This window comes from Dasypus novemcinctus, chromosome 19, assembly GCF_030445035.2.
Source record: "Dasypus novemcinctus isolate mDasNov1 chromosome 19, mDasNov1.1.hap2, whole genome shotgun sequence".
Classification (NCBI taxonomy): domain Eukaryota; kingdom Metazoa; phylum Chordata; class Mammalia; order Cingulata; family Dasypodidae; genus Dasypus; species Dasypus novemcinctus.
Genome location: NC_080691.1, coordinates 41,778,791 through 41,799,624, shown reverse-complemented (window position 1 = coordinate 41,799,624; position 20,834 = coordinate 41,778,791). Strand labels below are relative to the sequence as shown.

The window sequence follows — 20,834 nt, the reverse complement described above, 5'->3', positions numbered from 1 at the left end:
GATATTCTGAACATTTCAGAGTTGATCCACTTTGATGCTCAAAGTGACTACCTACCTTCCAGTATTTTTAGTGGAAGAGGATCAGTAGGAAGCACTTGGCACATAGGATTTGGCACAGAATAAGGACCCAGTAAATGGTAACAATGTTCAAGTTTAAAAAATAGAATCTGCCTAAACCCTGAAATTAACAGGCTGCATGGCCAGAGAAGTTGCTAAGGAAAGAGGGACATGTTCCCTAAATGTCCTCAGGAGCATGGTCATCCACCGTCTGCCCAGTGGTAGGGTCAACCCTGAGGTCCAGATGAGATGACTAGAGCAAGCAGCAGGCACTGAGACTAGCTGCACCCTGAATCAGACTGTTGTTTTTTCACTCTATGACATATGCTGATCCATGATTCCAAAATGAACAGAAATATAGGCCAAAAATGAGATGCTCTTTTAAAATGAACTGCTCTCCTAATCTCATCATTTCCCAGTAGGAATGAAGCAAGACAATATGTATTCTCAAATCATTTCAGTCGGTTTTGAAATTGTACATAGCTGGATATCCTGCCATGCTTCAAATTCTTAGAAAGAAAAGAGAAGGTCTACAGGCCAGGAAATGGAAAAGAAACAGCAGGAGGTAACCTCAAAAGTGAAAAAGCTAATCTGGCATACATTTATATATAAAGTTTTATAAAAGTAGACAGTGCAATTCTCAATTAATTTCATCTGAGTCCCTAATCAGGTTGGGCTAGAAAGAGATACAAGCAAATGAAACACAAATATAATAGATGCTGGAAACAGAGATAGAGACACTGCAGGTTTAGATGGCTCTCTGTGAGGGACAGGCAGGTCAGCATCAGAAGAGACAGAGGGTCAAAGCACCTCCTTTGCTGTCTAAGAAGCCCCTCAGAGCAGTTTTTCTGGGTTTGCTCTTGTTTACTGAATCCATGTTGCTACAAAAAAGCATCATTCATTCAGGAGGAGAGAAGCTTTTATCCCAAAAGTCTAGAGACAATTTTGCATTAAAACTGGAACATGATAGACCCAGTTCAATATCTTGAGTACACTGTCAAAAGAGATGAATTCATGAACAAAAACCTTTCTCCTAAATAACATCTGTTTGTATGCAAATTGAATAATGGCCCTTGACACAGTCTTCCAGTGGAGGCCAGATTGACAATAGGTTCTAGTATAACAATCTCTATGTGTTGGTATGATGATAAAAAAAAACATAGTCATGGAAATGCTTGAATCCATTAAAGCAGGAAACACGCATATGCCTATATAGTATATATTATAAGTAATCACCAGAGGCAAGCAAAGACATTTGTTTTTCTTTTTCCTTGGTGTTCACCTTTTATCCCTATCCAGACATGAGATATTATTGGATATAATAATTTGTGGTAAAACTTTGCCTTTTACAATAGAATGAGAAAAAAAAAAAGTGACTTATCTACCAAATCTCTCTTAGCTTTTGTGTCTTAAGGGTCAACACTGCTAAAAGTTCAGCGATTTCTTTTCTTTGAACCCAAGTGATACAAAAATTTCACTTTTACGGAACCCTGGTTTTTCTAGAGAGTCCCCTATATCCATAGCCTGGAACTAAAGGTATCTGAATATGGACTTCATTCAACAACAATGTACCAGATTTGGCTCATTACTTCTAACAAATATTATCTGTTAATAATATGGAAACATGGGTTCAGTGCATATGGGAATTCTCTGTACTATCATCTCAGTTTTCTCTAAATCTCTATATTAAATGATATTTTGTAAATAAGTGAGAACTGAGCCATTCTATGACATAGATCATCCTCAATAGCATTATGTGAAGAAATTAATAAAAAATCCAGTGATAGATGTTCACATATGAGCCCATGTATAAGAAATATCCAGAATAGGTAAAAGTCCAGACAGTAGAATATTGGTTTCCCTGGAATGAGAAGATGAGGAAGGTGACTGAGACAAATGGGGATGGATTCTCTTTAAGGGGTGATCAAAATGTTTTAACATTCCATTATGATGATGAATGCACAAATCTATAAATATCAAATGGGGTCCTGGATGTTTCCACTCTCCTCTCCTGCTTCCCAATGCCAGTCACCTGGGAAGAGAGAGAAGGGTGGGGAAGAGAGGAATTCAATTCATGGTGGAGACACTCCCAGAGCTCTGCTTCCTGAGAGCCACACCTGTGCAGAAGGGCCCACAGTCTCTCTTATCCTCTTCCCTCATTTTAGGGGAGAGAGGACCCCTTGGTGTCCCCCAGGGTGATGCAAATTACTTTTCTCCTTTGGTATCCACGCGCCTGACTTTGGTACAAACTGAGAATGGGTTGTTGCTGCAGGAGCGTTTGCTAGGACCCAGGAGGTTATAGCTGTTGGTCCCCAGGGAGTACAGTGCATAGGACACTGGACAGGCTGCCAGACCTGGTTCCAGCTGAGATCTCCCCATTGATCACCAAGGGTCAGGCTCACAGAGCTCCTGCAGTCTCAGAGTCCGGATTCTTACATGACTGAACCAGCTGGAGCTTACTAGAGAGAGGAAGAGTCTGTGGACTCACCCACTCTGACTCACCATCTTGTCCTCCCATAGGGGAGTGGAGGGCTGCCCATCGCCCAGGAACTCCTCTCTGGCCTCCACATGGAGGCCACAATTCTACCCTTCAAAGGAAGGGACTCCTGAGACTGAAGACATTCCCTCTTCATTCATCATTTAGGTTATTTGGGAAGGGGTAGAATTGGCTGACCCCTCAGAGAGGATTTGTCCTGTCCCTAGGGAGCAGAAGGGCAAAGGGCAGGAACAAACCCTCCCCAGCCTCTACTTGGGAGCCGAAGGACAGACTCCTTTCTTTCATGACACATCTCACCCAGCCATGGCAGATCCAATCTCCAGAATCAACTTCAATTGTCCCCATCCTCAGGCTTGCTGGGAGAGGGGTTCCCTAATCAAACTGCACAGGAAAATAAGGATAATGTTTTATATGTACATGTTTTAGGAATTGGTACAAATTTTAAAATTATTTCTTTAGAAATGTATAACAATCATGGCGCTATTTCAAATTTCTTGATGTCTATAGAGAAAAGTATACTTCATAATACTAGGTATAGTTTTTAGAGAAATAATAAAAGCATATCAAGCAATAACATAGTATAAAGGAATTGGCAAATATGACATTTTATTTTTTTAATTATCTAATTTAAATTTTCCTGTCCTGCGCAATGCTCCTGTTCAAATTTATTAAAGGATCTATTATTTTATTTCAGTGAGAAGAACTCCCTTCCTATATTTGATATGGTCTTGACTGAGACTCTGAAGCTCCTAGGTCTGGGAAGGGAAGGGGCCTGGATATTCTTCTAGGACCTCAGGGGTGATTAGCTGAGCGGCTGTGATGACAGCTGAGAAGGGTGTCCTGGGTCTAGAGATGTGACCCTCAGAAAGGCCTGCAGAATTATTCCATGTGGGGGACACATATAGTTGTAAGGATATTCTGGAAACAGAAACAAGAGGTCTGTTGCTGGTGTAGGAGAAGGATCAGGTGAGCTCATTGAGGAAGGTGGGTCAGGGAAGGAGAAAATGAGGAGCCTCAAATTATCAGATTTGAAAAAGAAAGTGACAGAATGAGGAGCTGGGGTTACCTGGGAAGCCATGTGCAAACACTGGTCTTCTCTGATGGCCTTTTGCTTTTCACAGGATCATGGCCAGGGAGATCCCAAAAGGGGCCCTGACATGACATTCCACCTAATTCTCAGAACAGCCTTGGAAGTGTCTAGAATAGAGAGACAGAAATTATGAGCTGAATATGCTCTGATGCTTCCCTTTTGAAATAGAAAATACTCTTGTATTTTTAAGAGTCTAAAATTTGCCCTCTATATTCTATGTACATAAGTCACAGGCAGTTTCCAGATTCTCCATGGGGTCATGCTGATACATACAACAATTTAGTATCTTCAGGGGAAAGGGTCAGCAAGAAGGCCTCCAATCTCAGATCCTGAGCCCAGGGAACACCCCTCTCCTGGGGTCTGAAGCCAAAAAGCATGTGGCACTCATCCCCCAAGAACACTAACTGACTGCCCTGCTGAGGAAGGGTTGCCCTGAGAAGGTCTGGGTCCCATTTCTCCTTGGGCCAGGAGTCCTGTGTGAACCCTAAGCTGCTGTGCCAGGTAGGACTGCAATCCCTGGTCATTCCTGTCCCCTGAGCTGGGTGAGTCTGGGACTTGACCCCTAACAGCCTTCATCATCCTCTCAGGGGACACTGTGCCCTGAGCACATTCTCTGCAGGTGGGAAGATGAGAGGATCTGAGGATGTGTTCATGGCCATGGCTCCCTTGAGGATTTCTACGGAAGTTATCCTAGCAGTCAGGCAGGGGAGAAGCTCAGACTCTCAGGGGAGAGTGAGTCAGAATGAGTCTGGGCTGAGACTCGTCCCATGATAATGGGCTGGGTTTTGAGCTCAGGCCCTTATTACAGACAGCCAAAGTCTCCTGAGCTAGTCCTGATCTCAGGCAGTAGGAGGACATGAGGGGTCAGGCAGAGGCAGAGGAAGGTTTTTTACTCACTTCTCCATGTGTCTGGAGTACTGTGGAATGCTCTGAGCTGGAATCATCTGCTGAGAAGTAATAGGCAGCCTTGTCCTGAGCAGGAGGCCTGAGATACTCAGGTCAGGCTCCAAGTCAGGCAACAAGGGCCAAGAACAGATATAGGCTCCCTAAAGGCTGAGTAGTTCAGACCATCAAAGACTTGAGTATGCCCCTGGGTGCTTTTGGTACCAGCCTGCACTATCTGCTCCAATGCTGGTGCTGCTGGTGCTGGTCCTGCAAGTGTTGGTGACTGTCCCTTGCCAGCACCAAGGCTTCCTGAATCAGCATAGACTGTGTCCAGGACCCTGCAATTAAGGAAAGGGACACTGAAACAGTGAGACTGGAGTTATTGCCACATTGCATTCCCAGGACAAAAGGAACATGGCAGGGCCTGAGTGTTCTCTCTCTGTCCCTTCTCACCCAATAACAGCTGGTCACCAAGGCAGAGTATGAGGAAGAGGGGAGTTCAGGCCATGATGGAAGTACCCCCAGAGCTCTTCTTCCTGAGGACCCACAGCTGCCTCCAAGATGCCTAATGTCCCCTTCACCTACTTTACCACTTGGGGTAGAGCAGTCCCCACTTGCAAATCATTGTCCACCCTCTAAGCACCTTCTGCCCTGAGCTCTCCCTGAGTTCTCTCTGCTTGTGTCTGGGTAGGGCCTGGCTTGAGCTTCTTCAGGGGACAAGAGCACTTGGCTGATTGTGCCAGGGGTACTGAGGAGCAGGTCCCCCAAAAGGAGCCAGTTGGCAGTTGTACCAGCTGGGAAGGCCCACAGTGCCCCCTGCAGCCTGAGTACAAATTCACTCAGGTCTGAGAGGCAGAGCACAGAACATGGAGAGAGAACTGGTCCCTGCCCTCTTGACCACTATCTATCCTCAAAAACAGGGGTGTCTTCATGGTCCAGGAGCCTCCTCTTCTGGCAGTAGCCTTTTCACCATGGCTAAGCCCTGAGCTCAGTGTGGTGGCCTTCCCAACTGGCAATATCTGAGGACCTGCACCCACTGAGGAGCTCAGTGAGGGAATTTGCTGTGGATTCAGAAACTAGAAGGACACAGGACAGTGACAGGCCAACCAAGTCATAGTTGGGAAGCCTAGAATCCTGACTATCTTCACTCTGATGCTCAGTTCCCTCTGAAGGATGAATGGGCCCCCCTGACACCAGAGGAAGAGACTGAAGGAGCAGCTGTTAGTAATAGTGAGAGAAAGCTCAGCTTATCCTGTGGCTGCTCCACTCAGGAGCACAACAGAAACTATAGGCCACCCTTAGCTGAGTATGGTCTCTTAGGTTTGAGACTGGGCTGAGTGCTGATTGAGTTCATGGTTTGGGGTGCACTAAAAGAATGGGGAGAATGTGGGAGTAGAGGATGGAATGGAGAGTAGGGATTCCAGGCAGAATGGACTCCAGGATGTGCATCTGGGTCAATTTGACCATGGTGGGAGGAAAAAAAATATGTGAAAACCTAGATCAATGATGAGGGATCAGTATAAGGAGATCAAGTCAGGACCCTATCATGCTTGTAAATAATAAAATATTCCAGCCTGCTTATTTATATTCTGTAGTCATTATCTCACTACGCTGGTCAAAATTTTCCTTACAACTTTGGTCGTTTGGCCTGAAAAGTGGGAAATATTTGTAAAATTGCCCTTACCAAAAAGATTGCCTCTCTCTGCTCAAGACCTGCTCTTCCAATATGGGAGCCACTGGCTACACACCAGAAATAGGAGACATTAAATTAAAGAACACAGAAAGTGTCATTAATGATTTTGTAGTTTGATCAGTTTGAAATTCCAAGTGGATATCTTTAATAGAATAAAATATATGATAAAATTAGTTTTCTCTAATTTTTATTTTTATGTTCCATTTAATTTTCTTTTTGCCCTTTTTCTGTGGGAATATGTTTCATTGCTGGTTCCCACACACTTCTCCACTGAGGAGAGACCACCAGGCTGGTCTGGTTTCAGTTCTCAAGTGTCCTCTTCCTAGAATGTGGAAGACCCAGGACTCAGCACAGATTGAATTCATTGATGGAAACTCTCTCTTGTCCTCTGTGTGTTAGATCCTGTGCTACACACACACATAAGACAAACTCACACACTGAGTTCTATATTTTATTTCTTAAAGCCAACTATTGCTTCCTAATATGGAAAACTTTCAAATTTTAACATCTTTACTGAGATAAAGTTTGTCTACCAGAAAACTCTTCTCATTTTGCATACAATACAGTGTTTTTTAGTAAATTCACAGAAGTGTACAAGTATTACCACAGTCCTCTTTTAGAAATTCCTGTCACCTCAAAGGATCCCTCAGGCCTGTTTGCTGGTCACCCTCACACCCAGGTCCCAGCAACGTGACCCTAATTTCTGACTCTATAGATTTGACTTCTCTGATTATTTCATATATACCAAATCATACAATGAAAGGCCTTTGCATGTTGCTTTTGTTCTCTTTGCTTAATGTTTCTGAGGCTCACCCAAGTTAGTTCCTTTTTTAAATCACTATTATCTTCAGATACTCCATATCCACCAAAATTGCACCTCCATTTCCCACTTCCCCATCAGTTTTTAGTTGTTTTTATTGATGGGTTCGATTCCATTGTGTGGATAAACTGTTTTGTTTCTCTAACCACCAGTGGGTGAAACTTTTGATTGTTTCCATTATTGGTTCTAAGAAATGAAGCTGCTGAGACCTTTTGTTTATAATCTGTCCAGGCTTATCTTTTCATTTCTGCTCAACTCAAAAATAAGATTGGAATTGCAAGTTTGTATGATGACTCTTTTTATAAAATAATTTCATTTTCTTAATTGTTAAACAATAAAACTGATCTTTCAACTTTTGAAGGTTCAGGTATATCACCTTTAATGCCACTGTAGACCTGTGTCACCTCCAGCACAATCAGAACACAAGGCAGCTCCACCAAACTTCCCTCTGACAATCCCCCCGAGCTGCCACTTTACAGTGACACCCTCGCCCCACTCCTAACCACTGTTAACAGCTAACCTGTTCTCATCCTGGAGTTTTGCCCTTCTAAGAATGTCATTAAAATGGAAAGATGTTGGGTCTCACTTTTTCAGACAGCCACCTGCTCTCCTGGGAACTCAGGACTGCAATCCCTGGGCATCGGCATCCCCTGGAGGAATAAGAGGACAGCATCCAATGCTTCTGATTGTTCAGGACACCAGACACTCTTCTGGGAGCTTTTCCCAACCTTGAGGAGGGCAGAGAAAAGGTATTGTCTCACTCCTCCACCCATCTGCTTCACTGTGTAATACCCATTGTTATATGGTACACCACAGAGATACTCAGCCTAATCCTCAAGTTGAAGGTTGGTGATGGATAGGTAGTGGTTTGACCCAGTGTTCAAGCCAAAGTAGTAACTGGGGATCCTGTTCCCCTACCCTGACTTCCATCAGTCTTCATGACATGCTGAGACCCTGTCCATGGCCTCTGCTGGTATCATTCAATGATGTAGCTTCAGTGCTCATGGCTCATGGTACGGGTGAGCTTGACTGAGGCTCCCAGGGAGGCAGATGCAGATGGCAACTGTATCAGCACAGGCTGGGAGAGGAACCCTGCAAACACAGACACTTGTTAGAGTCTGGAGGAGGGAAAGTAGGGAAGGATATTCCTGATATTGGGTGTGGGATCTTCCCCTGCTCCGGGGCACCAGGATGTTGAGGACTGGCCTGACCTGTGCAGAGAATGAGGAGGGTAAGGAGGCTGAGTGGCATCCAGGCCAGAGTACAGACTCCTGAGCTCTACTGAGGCAGACATGCCCCACCTTGCTCTTATCCCCTCAGTCCTCAGGGGAGAGAAACCTGCATGCAAATGGGGTCCTCTTCTCCTGCCTAGCTGATCTTTTCCTGTGACTAGTGTCAATCCTGGGAAGGCAGGGCCTGAGCTGGGCATGTCTGAGGCCCCCACAAAAAAACAAAAGAAGACCAGTTGTGGGGCTTAGTGAGCACTGAACAGAGACAAGGAGACAGGCTCTGGTGTCTCAGCTGAGAGCCAAACAGACCCTCAGCAACAGACACACAGCTCCCCCTACTGACCAGGTCCTGCTCCAGGATTCTCTGGCCACAGGACAAGTGACCCTGACAGAGACTCCTGCTTCCTCGACCTGGACCCAAAAGCTCATATAACCCTTGACTTTTCTATTGGGGCATTTCCATAAAAAATGAGAAATTCATCCCACTTTTTAAGGAGTCCAGGGGGACAGCACATCTCACACTAATTGTTCATGGATTAGAGAAACTAATTACTGACTGTTGGGCTATTTCAGCTATGAACTCAGGTTCTAGCTGCTCACAAACCAGGGTCCCCCTTCCTTCTTTATTTGACACATGATTGGGAAACAGGGGTACAGTTGGAGGCTTCAGGCAAATAAACTAACAGGTTGTTTACTTTATCAGATTCAGTGAAAAATGAGGACAACCCAGGAAGTAGAAGGTACTAGTCAGTTCAAAAAGAAGAATCAAACAACTTGTTTCCGTGGAACTAAGGGATTACAGAGGGTATAAAAGAGAAAGTGTGTATGAGTTTCAACCTCCAAGGAAAGATCTGGAAAAAGGTCAGTGGTTTCTTTCATGCTATGACCGTGGTATTTAACTGAGGTGGTCACAGGGATAACTAGAGGGGCAGAAAGGCAGAGAGACACCTGAGAATTTAGAAGGGAAGTTTAGCATCAGAAATGGGGACAGTGAAGGGGTTTGGAGAGTAAGGCTTAAGAACATGCTGGAAGAGAAGGAAACCAGAGATGGACAAGAGGCTGTGGAGAGTTCTGGAAGAGACGAGTATTATTTTGGTTTTGCTTGTTGTGTTTAAAGAATGAGAAGTCTTTCCTACTTTTGCCCACTCACCTCTTCCCTCTCTGGTTGGTTTATGTGGGCATTGTGGGCTTCTTCTTTAATCCAATTCACTCATTTTCTCCATTAGAAGTTTCCCTAAGTAGACTTTTCGGCAGAGGACTCCCTTTCTCCTTTTCTGTGATTCTCAAGGATTGTTATTACTAAAAATGGACGTAGCTTTTGTCAGTGGAGTTTTCTGATTAGAAATGCAGAATCTCAGGCCCAACCCCAGACACAATGAATAGTAATCCACTTTGGAAAAACCCACCTCCCCCCCTCCAATTTACATGAGTACTTAAAACTGAGAGGCATACTCCAACCTTGCCTCATGTGGTTTGGTTGTGAATTGTTCCTAACACATCACTCTTCCAGCCCACAGGACTAGGAAGGAACTTCCAGGCTTCCCATTCTGTCCCTGATCCATCAGGAATTGTGTTGGTGGCTTCCCATGGGTCTGGGACCTTCTCCAGAGATTCATGCAGCAGAGTTACTACATGGAATATCTGGAGTTCCTGCTTCCTGGGGGTCCACAGACTCATACCAACAAGCTGAGAGTAGCAAAGCTCTAATGGGGTGTGAAAGGAGAGGCAGGTATAAATCATTTCCTGTGGACTCGACCTACACCAACCACAGGTATTCTCAGGCTAGCACCTAATCTACGGCATTCTGTGCTTTGCCCTCAATGAGCAGAGTCCATATTGCCAAGGAAATTCCATCTATTGGAGCATCGTTAGGCCTCTTAGAACAGGCGAATTCAAGCTCACAAAGAGTTGATTTCTTTTTGGAGTAGAAATCCTACACCACTTGCTCTAATTTTATCACATTTGAGCATCTGGGGTAGAATTTTTTCTTGTCATGAGAGCTATTTTTTTTTTTATTTGTTGATTTGCTGTTTTTACTTTGTTTTTGGTTTCCCTGATAATTCAGAAACATTGAATGAGAAATTGGGAGGAGATGCATCCTTGTCCTGGAGCTATTCCTAGGTATAGTGAATGTGTAGGAAAGCCATTTTCCTAAGAATAAAGAGTCATTATCAGATTCCCTGAGAAGGCCAGGTTTTTGTCCCACTTCCCGAGCTGCCTGTGTCATTGTGAGAAGCACTGCTGTGACCTATGCTGCAGTAATAGGCAGCCTCATCCTCAGGCTGGGGCTCAGAGATGAGCAAATGGGCTGTGTTACTTGACGTGTCTTTAGGTCCATATACTCACTTGGGACCCCAGGCCCCAGCTACTTGTGTGAATCTGAGTAGTAGTACAGGAAGAACTGGGGAGCACTTCCTGGCTTCTGCTGATAATATAGCCTGTGCATAAATTAAAAATAATCTAATTCTATATCCAAGTGTGCCTAGTCTCTCGAAATCCAAGTAATATAGGCCCTACAGGCTTCGAATGTTCAGAAAAGATGTAAGACTGAATGTGTATTCAAAGTTGCATCCAGACAAAATGAGGGGAAGATTTTAATTCAAGCTCACCTGAAATGTGGGGGATATGCTAATTCAAGCTCACCTGAAATGTGAGGATACTTTAATTCAAAACCTATCTGGTACTCAAACAATTAACTAATAAGGGAAGTTATTTTCTTTCGTAAAAGTACCACTTAACTCCCCACCCTTATATCTGTTCTGTACATAAGGGAACCCAAAATTCTATTTGGGGCTCATTATTTCTTAGAACAGAAGTCCACCATGTCTGGCCAGGGAAAATGAATCAAATTCCTTCTCAGAGTTCTCCAGTCCTGGCCTTGGATACCACGTACACTACTCTTCTCTACTACATTTCTGGGGGCTGATCAGGATTATGCCGAGATTGTCAGAGGTGGCAACGATTGTTTTCCACTACCAGATGTCTCTGGGGAGACCAGGAAAGCCTGGGCAAAACCGAGCCCTGGGTCCCCTGGACACCCCATTTGAGTCCAGAAAGAGGTGTGGACTTTGCTGGAGCCCTGCTGGATGAATCAGAGGCACCAGAGGGTTTAAGAGACCCCGAGAACGAAGTAAGGAGATCCACACAACAGATGGGTAAGACCCCTGAGGGCATAGTGCAGGAAAAGCCTAATTCTAAAATTAGGAGGGAGCCTGATCTACTCTCTAAAGGAGGAGGCCCCAGTACTCCTGAGAATATGGGAGGAAGCCATGTCCTCTCCAGGTCCTAGAAAAGGAAAGGGGAGTGGTTGTATGATTATGGGACTGAGTGAGATGCACAAAATCACTTCTGCAGGGCAAGTGTGGACTCCTGATCCACGGTTCTGTGGTGACCTCATACAATCAAGGGCAGTATGGAGGGTCCCCACAAAGGGACCCTTTTCTGAGTCAGGGTTTATACCGATCTGCTAAGATCAAAAGGCACTGAAATCTCACACAAGGGACGTGGCCAGAGTGAGTATTGTGTACCATCCGCACAGGGTGGAAACATGGAAAACACACAACTTAGTCACCCGTTAGGTTGTATGCTGAAAAACTTACCCCATGCACTCCGAGAAGATGTATACAGCATAAGGTTCCAGACAGGAAAGTTTAGGATGCTTTGTGAATTAGAATGGCCAACTTTCAGTGTGGGCTGGCCCCAGGAGGGCACTTTACATCCCTAGATCATCTGTAAAGTCCACAGTGCAATAACTGGAAACCAAGGACACCCAGACCAACTCCCCTACATTGATGCTTGGGAAAATGCTGTGAGTCAAAATCCACCCTGGTTAAGGAAGTGTGGGACTAAAGAAGCCAGGATTTGCCTAATACAAAAACCGAGGAGTGCTCTCCCAGAAACCAGACCAAACAATCACCGTGCAAAGGGCCCAGAGAAAGTGCGCCCCAAGTCCAATGTCAATCCACCCATTTCAGAAGGATCATACAAACATGACATCCCATTACATTGCGCGATTGCTCCTACCCTGGCAGTACTAAGGAATGAAAATCAACTAGTCTCCCTCAGCAGTGCCCCATTATTGTCATCTGTGCGGGAAAGTGTGACTCCCACACCATCCCCACCGCTGCTTTTGTCACCATCAGAGAGGGCACCTATACCATCCTCGCAGTTGGCTTTATTGCCATCTGCAGTAGAGAGCCCTATGCCATCCCCGCAGCTGCTTTTCCCATCTCCACAGGGGTCTTTGGCACCTTCCACAACAAAATGAAGACCAGCTGCTTTTACAGGTGGTTGCCCCTGGCAATGCAGATGCAATGCTGAGGTTCAGTCAAAAGGGAGACACTGAGAGGTGGCAACACAAACCACCGGAAGCCCCGGGTGGCAGAGGAAGCAGAGAGAAAGGCTGCCTTCCAGTTACCTCTCTGTGAAGACCATACCCCAATTTTTTATGATGCAGATGGTCAGGTTCAGGGGGGAACTTGGACATTCATCTATCAGCCCTTTACCATAATGGACCTGTTTAACTGGAAAAGCCACACCCCACCTTTCTCAGAGAAGCCTCAAGCCATGATGAACCTTTACCAGTCCATCATACAGACCCAAAAACCCATCTGGGCTGATTGTAAAAAACTTATAATGATGTTATTAAACTTTGAAGAAAGAATCCGTGTCATTCAGAGAGCTCTAACCTGGCTTAGAAAAAACCCACCTGAGGGAACTTTTGACAGTGACCAATATGCCGACTTGCAGATCCCAGAGGAGGACCCCCTGTGGAATAAAAATAGCTCTGCCAGGCTCAACTGACTAGAAATCTTCCATAGGATCTTAATTGAAGGATTCAGGGCCGGGATCTGGAAAGCTGTAAATATGGCAAAAACTGTCCAAATTCTACAGGCTCTTGATGACAGTCCAGCTCAATTCCATGAGACACTATGCAAAGCATTTCATGTATACACGATGTTCCTGAGAGCCAAACACTGGTCAATTCTGCGTTCGTTGCCCAATCACAGGCTGACATCTGAAGAAAGCTGCAGAAGTTGGATGTGTTTGCTGAAATGAATATCTCTCAGCTCATGAAAATAGCTACAAAAGTCTGTGTCAACCATGATATAGAAACAAGGCGGGGAGGGAGGGCAGGGCAAGATGGTGGTTGAGTGAGTGCTCCTGATGGTCTCTCCTGCAAAGAGGTGGCTGGGCAGCATTGGAAATTCTTCGGGACCAGGCTGTTTCAGGATTTTGCAGGGCAGGAGGTGTCTGGACATCGATTTGGTGGGAAGGTAACAGAGAAAATTTGTGTATAAGATTAAGTTGAGGCTCTCTTACACAGAGGTGGGGGCTGTGCACCGGACTCTCCCTCCTGGGGTGGGCTGAGCCATGGCACCCCAGCAGTGATTTCTCAAGGCTCTGCAGTACTGGGGAATTTGTGAGCCCTGACCTGGCTATTGGGGGGCTAACAGGGCAGGAGGCCTTCGCAGACCGATTTGGGGAGACAAACGGGAGTTTTGTGCAAGATGGGCAATTTTTGATTTCTGACATGAATAATAGTGCTTCTGGCTGGAGCCCCACCCCCTGGGCCTGGCTGCTGATCTGCAGCATCATTAAATTGGCTGCAGTGTAGATACGCCCCCAGGTGGCTGTTTCGGGGGCTTGCAGGGTGGGAGGTGTTCTGAAGTCGAATTGGTGATACAGCCACAGAAGAGACCCTAGTGAGAGGGTGAATTGTGGGGTTCTGACACATAGGTCAGAGTTTGCAGATGTGACCTCCCCCATAGGGCTGGCACCCAGCTGTGGGGATCCCTGAAGGCTTTGTTGCACTGCAGTGCTCCCAGGCTCCCTGTTAACCAGATTTGAGGTTGTGTCCCCTAAACCCTGGTGGCCCACACCCCAGACACTCACACCTCTTGAGTCTGCAATATCACAGAATTTCCATCCCTGAATCCACCACGCCCTTGGGTCCATCTCAGTTCCTTGAATGTCCTAGCCCTCAACGTTTGTGTTTTTTTCTTTTTTGTTTTTTGTTTTCTTTGTTTTTTTAATTTTTTTTTATTGTACTGATTGCTAACATTGCATTATCTCCCAGTCTTTTCTCCCATTGTATCCCCCAAGGTCTTTTTTTTTTTTTTTTTTAGTTATTTGGTGGTGGTGGGGGGGCGGTTGCTGTTGTTGTTCTATATCTTTTTTCTTTTCCTTACTTGTTCCCCTCCCTTTACCCACCCCCCTTTTTCTTTCTTACTTTCTTTATCCTCTTTTTATTTCTCTCTTGTCCCTCTTTTTCTTCTTATTTTATTTTATCTTAATTATACAATAGGTGCTACAGGGAACACCTCACATTTGCTGGGTTACCTCATCCTCTGTTGCCTCATTTCTGTGTGAATTGATATTGGTTACCTACACTATCCCCTTTCCCCCATATTTTGATATCCTCCATCATCCACTGTCTCTCCTACATTCCACCTTTTCCTTGATCCCCAAATTGTCTAACTCTTAATTTCTAACACCCTTGTTTTGCTTTCTGTCTTTTATCCACTCTTGAAACTATTGCCTTTCTTTCCTCTTTCCCTCTCTCATGAAAACAATAGCTTTTTAATTCATACCATATTCCTCCCATATTCAGTCGACTACCTCATTATAGGTACTCTACTTATTATATAACTCTATGCAACTTACATGAATGTAATATCCATCCTCCTAGATTTCCTATTGTTGCTCTGTTAACATTTATTACCAATACTACTTTACACTTTTTCCTTTTTTACACAATTGCCTTTCCCTGGCCCTAATACTTTCCTTCAAAGTGAACTCACCCAGCAATAAGAAATTACAATAACAAGAGCAAAGTGACAAAGAGAAGATATAACACTTATGCAAAAACACCAGCTAATTAATCCCCAAGACGAGACAAACAAACTAAGGAACTGATTAAACCCATCAAGATAAAATGATGACCAGACAGCAACAAAAATCTAGAAACCAAACCAGTAATCAGGAAAACATGGCTTAATCCAATGAACAAACCAAAAACCAGGAAGGGGAACAGAACTTCGCACAAGTAATTAAAGATCTCAGAACATATATCAGTAACAAATTTAATGAAGTAAAGGAAGAGGTTAACAATAGGAAGACAACACTTGGAGGGGAAATTGCACACATACACAAAAAGATAACAGATATAATGGGAATGAACACCACAGTTCAAGAAATCAAAAATACACTCGCAGCAAATAGGAGCAGATTAGAAGGCGCAGAGCAGAGAACTAGCGATGTGGAAGACACTACATTGGAAATCAAACAGACAGTAGAATTGATTGAAAAAAAGATAGAAAAAATCCAGCTAGGACTTAGGGACCTGACTGACATGCAAAACATACAAACATACGTATTATAGGCATTCCAGAAGGAGAAGAGAAGGAAAAGGGGTCAGAAGGAGTGTTGCAAAAATAATGGCTGAAAACTTCCCAAATCTACTGAAAGAGACATATGTACATATCCAAGAAGCACAGTGCACCCCAAACATCATAAACCCCAAAAGGCCCACCCCAAGACATATACGTGTCAAATTATCCAATGCTCAAGACAAAGAGAAAATTCTAAAAGCAGCAAGAGAAAAGAAAACCATCACATACAAGGGAAGCTCCATAAGATTAAGTGCTGATTTCTCATCTGAAACCATGGAGGCAAGAAGGCAGTGGTGTGATATAGTCAAGGTACTAAAGGAAAAAATTTCCAACCAAGAATACTCTATCCAGCTAAACTAGCATTCAAAATGATGGAGAGTTCAAAATGTTCACAGATAAACAGAAGTTGAAAGAGTATGCCAACAAGAAACCTCCCCTTCAAGAAATTCCAAAGGGAGTTCTGCAGGAAGAAAGGAAAAAACAGGACAGGCAGAGTTGGAGGAGAGTGTAAGGGCAACAAAAAAGACAAAAAGAGAAGAAAACAAACAAACAAAATATGACAAACACAGGTCAATCAAAATATGGCTAACATAAATAATTCCTTGAAGTAATAACACTGCATGTCAACAGATTAAACTCACCTATCAAAAGATTCAGACTGGGACATTGGATAAGGAAATATGACCCATCTATATGCTGTCTACAAGAGACACATTTTAGACCCAGAGATTCATGGAGGCTGAAAGTGAATGGTTGGAAAACAATCTTACAAGCAAACAATAACCAAAAAAAGGCAGGAGTAGCTATATAAATATCAGACAAAATAGACTTTAAATGCAAAACAATTTTGAGAGACAAAGAAGGATACTACATATTAGTGAAAGGGACACTCTATCAAGAAGAACGAACAATCATAAATATTTATGCTCCTAACAAGGGCACCTCTAAATATGTGAGGCAAACGCTGGAAAAACTAAGTGAAAGAATAGATGCATCTACATTTATAGTGGGGGATTTTAATACACCATTATCAACTCTGGACAGAACATCTCAAAAGAGAATCACTAAAGGAACAAAATATTTGAACAGTATATTAGAGGAGCTGTATCTAATAGACATATACAGATCATTACACCCAAACACAGCAGGATATACATTTTTCTCAAGTGCACATGGATCATTCTCCAAGATAGACCATATGCTAGGCCACAAAGAAAGGGTTAATGAATTCAAAAAGATCAAAATCATACAAAATAATATCTCTGACCACAGTGGAGTTAAGCTGGAAATCCACAAGGGCCACAGGCCCAGATTTCACACCAAGATATGGAAATTAAACAGCACACTCTTAGAAAACCAGTGGGTCAAAGAGGAAATCTCAAAAGAAATAATGACTACCTTGAAACAAATGATAATGATAACACAACATACCAAAATTTATGGGATGCAGCAAAAGCAGTACTGAGAGGGAAATTTATACGCATAAATTCATACATCAAAAAAGAAGAAAGAGCAGAAATTGAAGAACTAACTGCACATTTGGATGAATTAGAAAAAAAACAACAAAGTAATCCAACAGGAAGAAGAAGGAAGGAAATAACAAAGATAAGAGCAGAACTAAAAGAAATAGAAAATAAGAAAGCACTTGAAAAGATAAACGAGACCAAGAACTGGTCTTTTGAAAAGATCAATAAAATTGACAAACCTTTAGCAAGACTAACAAAGAAAAAAAGAGAGAAGATGCAAATTCTCAGAAATAAAGACTATCATAAGAGAATACTTTGAAAACTACATTCCAACAAAAATGACAATTCAAAGGAAATGGACAAATTCCTAGAAACACATAAGCAGCCTATATTGATGAAAGAAGAAATTGAAGATCTCAACAAACCAATCACAAGTAAAGAGATAGAATCAGTCATTAAAAACCTCCCAACTAAGAAGAGCCGAGGGCCAGATGGCTTCACAGGTGAATTCTACAAAACATTCCGGAAAGAAATAACATCAGTCCTGCTGAAACTCTTCCAAAAAATCGAAACAGAAGGAACATTGCCTAACTCCCTCTATGATGCCAACATTACCCTAGTACTAAAGCCAAACAAAGACACCACAAGAAAGGAAAATTACAGACCAATTTCTCTAATGAACCTAGGTGCAAAAATACTTAACAAAATACTTGCTAATCGTATTCAACAACACATTAAACGACTTATATACCACGACCAAGGGGGATTCATTCCAGGTATGCAAGGAAGTTTCAACATAAATCAATCAATCAATATAATACACATATAAACATATTGAAGGAAAAAACCTCACATGGTTATATCTATAGATGCAGAAAAAGCATTTGACAAAATACAGCACCCTTTCTTGATAAAAATAATCCAAAAGATCGGAATACAAGGATATTTTTTAACAGGATAAAGACTATATGAAAAACCCACAGCCAACATTGTTTACAATGGAGAAATCCTAAAATCCTTCCATCTAAAGCCAGGAACAAGACAAGGATGCCCACTCTCTCCCCTTCTATTTAACATTGTCTTAGAAGTACTTGCTCGAGCACTGAGGCAAGAACCAGATATAAAACGCATTCAAACTGCAAAGGAAGAAGTCAAAATTTCATTATTTGCAGATGACATGATCCTCTACATAGAAAACCCTGAGAGGTCTACAACAAAGCTTCTAGAACTCATAAATGAGTTTAGTAAAGTCGCAGGTTATAAGATCAATGCGCAAAAATCAATAACATTTCTGAACACCAATAATGAGCAAGATCAGGAGGAAATCAAGAAACAAATACCATTCACAATAGTAAATTAAAAAATCAAACATTTAGAAATAAATTTAAGTAAAGAGGTAAAAAAACTTATACACCAAGAACTATACAAGACTGTTCAAGGAAATCAAAGAAGACCTTAATAAATGGAAGAATATTCCCTGTTCATGAATAGGAAAACTAAATATTATTAAGATGTCTATCCTACCAAAACTGATCTACATATTCAATGCAATCCCAATAAAAATCAACACAGCCTTCTTTAAGGAACTAGAAAAACTATGACATTTATTTGGAAATGAAAGAGGCCCCGAATAGACAAAGACATATTGAAAAACAAAAGTGAAATTGGAGGAATAACACTACTGGACTTCAAAACATACTACAAATCTACAGTAGTGAAAACAGCATGGTATTGGCATAAGGAGAGACACACAGACCAATGGAATCGAATTGAAAGTTCTGATATAGAACCTCATATATATAGCCATATAATATTCGATAAAGCCACCAAACCCTCTCAACTGGGAGAGAATGGCCTATTCAACAAATGGTGCCTGGAGAACTGGATATCCATATGTAGAAGAATGAAAGAGGATTACCATCTCACACCTTATAAAAAGATCAACTCAAGATGGATCAAAGACCTAAATATAAGAGACAAGACCATAAAGACCTTGGAAAGCAGTGTAGGGAAACATCTACAAGACCTTGTAATAAGAAATGGCTTCATGAACATCACACCAAAAGCATGAGCAGCAAAAAACAAATAGATAAATGGGAGTTCCTCAAAATTAAAGCCTTCTGCACCTCAAAGGAGTTTGTCAAGAAAGTAAAAAGGGAACCCACACAATGGGAGAAAATATTTGGCAACCATATATCTGATAAGAGACTTATAACTCGCATATATAAAGAACTCCTATATCTTGAAAATAAAAAGATAAACAACCCATTCAAAAATGGGAAAAAGATTTAAACAGACACTTCTCCAAAGAAGAAATGCAAATGGCTAAAAAGCACATGAAAAAGTGCTCCAAATCTTTAGCTGTCAGGGAAATGCAAATCAAAACTACAATAAGAAACCATCTTACTCCCATAAGATTGGCAGCTATGAAAAAAGCAGAATACAAATGCTGGAGAGGATGTGAAGTAATGGGAACACTCATCCACTGCTGGTGGGAATGCAGAAGGATCCAACCATTCTGGAGGACAGTTTGGCAGTTTCTCAAAAAATTAACCATAGATTTGCCATATGACCCAGCAATTCCACTGCTGGGTATACACCCAGGAGAACAGAAGGCAGGGACACAAACCGATATATGCACACCAATGTTCATAGCAGCATTGTTCACTATCGTCAAAAGTTGGAATCAACCCAATGCCCATCAACGGATGAGTGGATCTATAAAATGTGCTATATACATACAATGGAATACTACTCGGCTTTAAGAACAAATACACTACAAACACACGTGATAACATGGATGAATCTTGAGAACCTTATGTTGAGTGAAGCAACCCAGGCATTGAAGGACAAATACTACATGACCTCAGTGATATGAAATAAGCAAGCTGCCTCAGAGAGCTAGAGACTGGAAGATAGGTTTACAGGAAATCGGGGGGTAGAGGAAGGATGTAAGCTGACATCTACATGGGTGAAATCTGTGATAAGCTGGAGGTAATTATGTGTTCAAGGAAGGGATAAAATGGGGCATAAGGTTACCTTTGAGTGGGGCTTTGCGGGTTTGATGGGGGCTAGGGATGGGCGGATGGGTAATATTGCCCAAGAAATTGGGGGGAGGGGGAGGCAGCACACGAACATAGGGGATTGTGAGGTGTTGGTTGAGAGTATAATGCTGAGAAAACCTTTCAAAATATAATTAGGAAAGCTACCTGTTTAAGATACTCAAAGGGGATAATCTGATGCAGGACAGACTCCTAGGTAATATCTGAATGCTCATTTTGCCAGAGTGGGCTATATATACCATTGGGTAGAGACCCATATAATGAGAGTGAAGGTAGACCCACAACCTGGGGGAGGACTAATGCCATCAAATAGAGGGAACTGTATCTCTCAAGAGAAATGGTAGCTCCCAGGGCATTAGGGCAGTTGAGCAACTCAAGCCCTCAGCACTGTTGCAAGTATCTGTGAACATGGCTCCTCAAGAAATGAAGATTGACTGTCACTGTAAACCCCAAGGGGAGGGGGAAATAGATATTGAATAGATGGAACCAAAGTAAATGTGAGGGCAAAAGAAGTGTTTCACAAGAGTACACAAGGAAGGTCATAAAACATGTAATATTACACCAAAAACATATAGGGGATGACAGACTAATAATGTAAACCATAATGTAAAACATAGGATAACTAAAAAATTTAGAAAACT

The 20,834-nt window shown here is 42.6% G+C and overlaps 1 long non-coding RNA gene across 1 annotated transcript; it reads right to left on the bottom strand.

Annotated features, from left to right (window-relative positions):
- Positions 1 to 1,686: 1,686 nt before the first annotated feature.
- LOC111760245 (uncharacterized) lies at positions 1,687 to 3,865 on the bottom strand. The gene is made up of 3 exons (XR_002793997.2): positions 3,621 to 3,865; positions 2,852 to 2,935; positions 1,687 to 2,089 (listed from the first exon to the last, which is right to left on the bottom strand). It is a non-coding gene; the product is annotated as an uncharacterized lncRNA (long non-coding RNA).
- Positions 3,866 to 20,834: the final 16,969 nt, after the last annotated feature.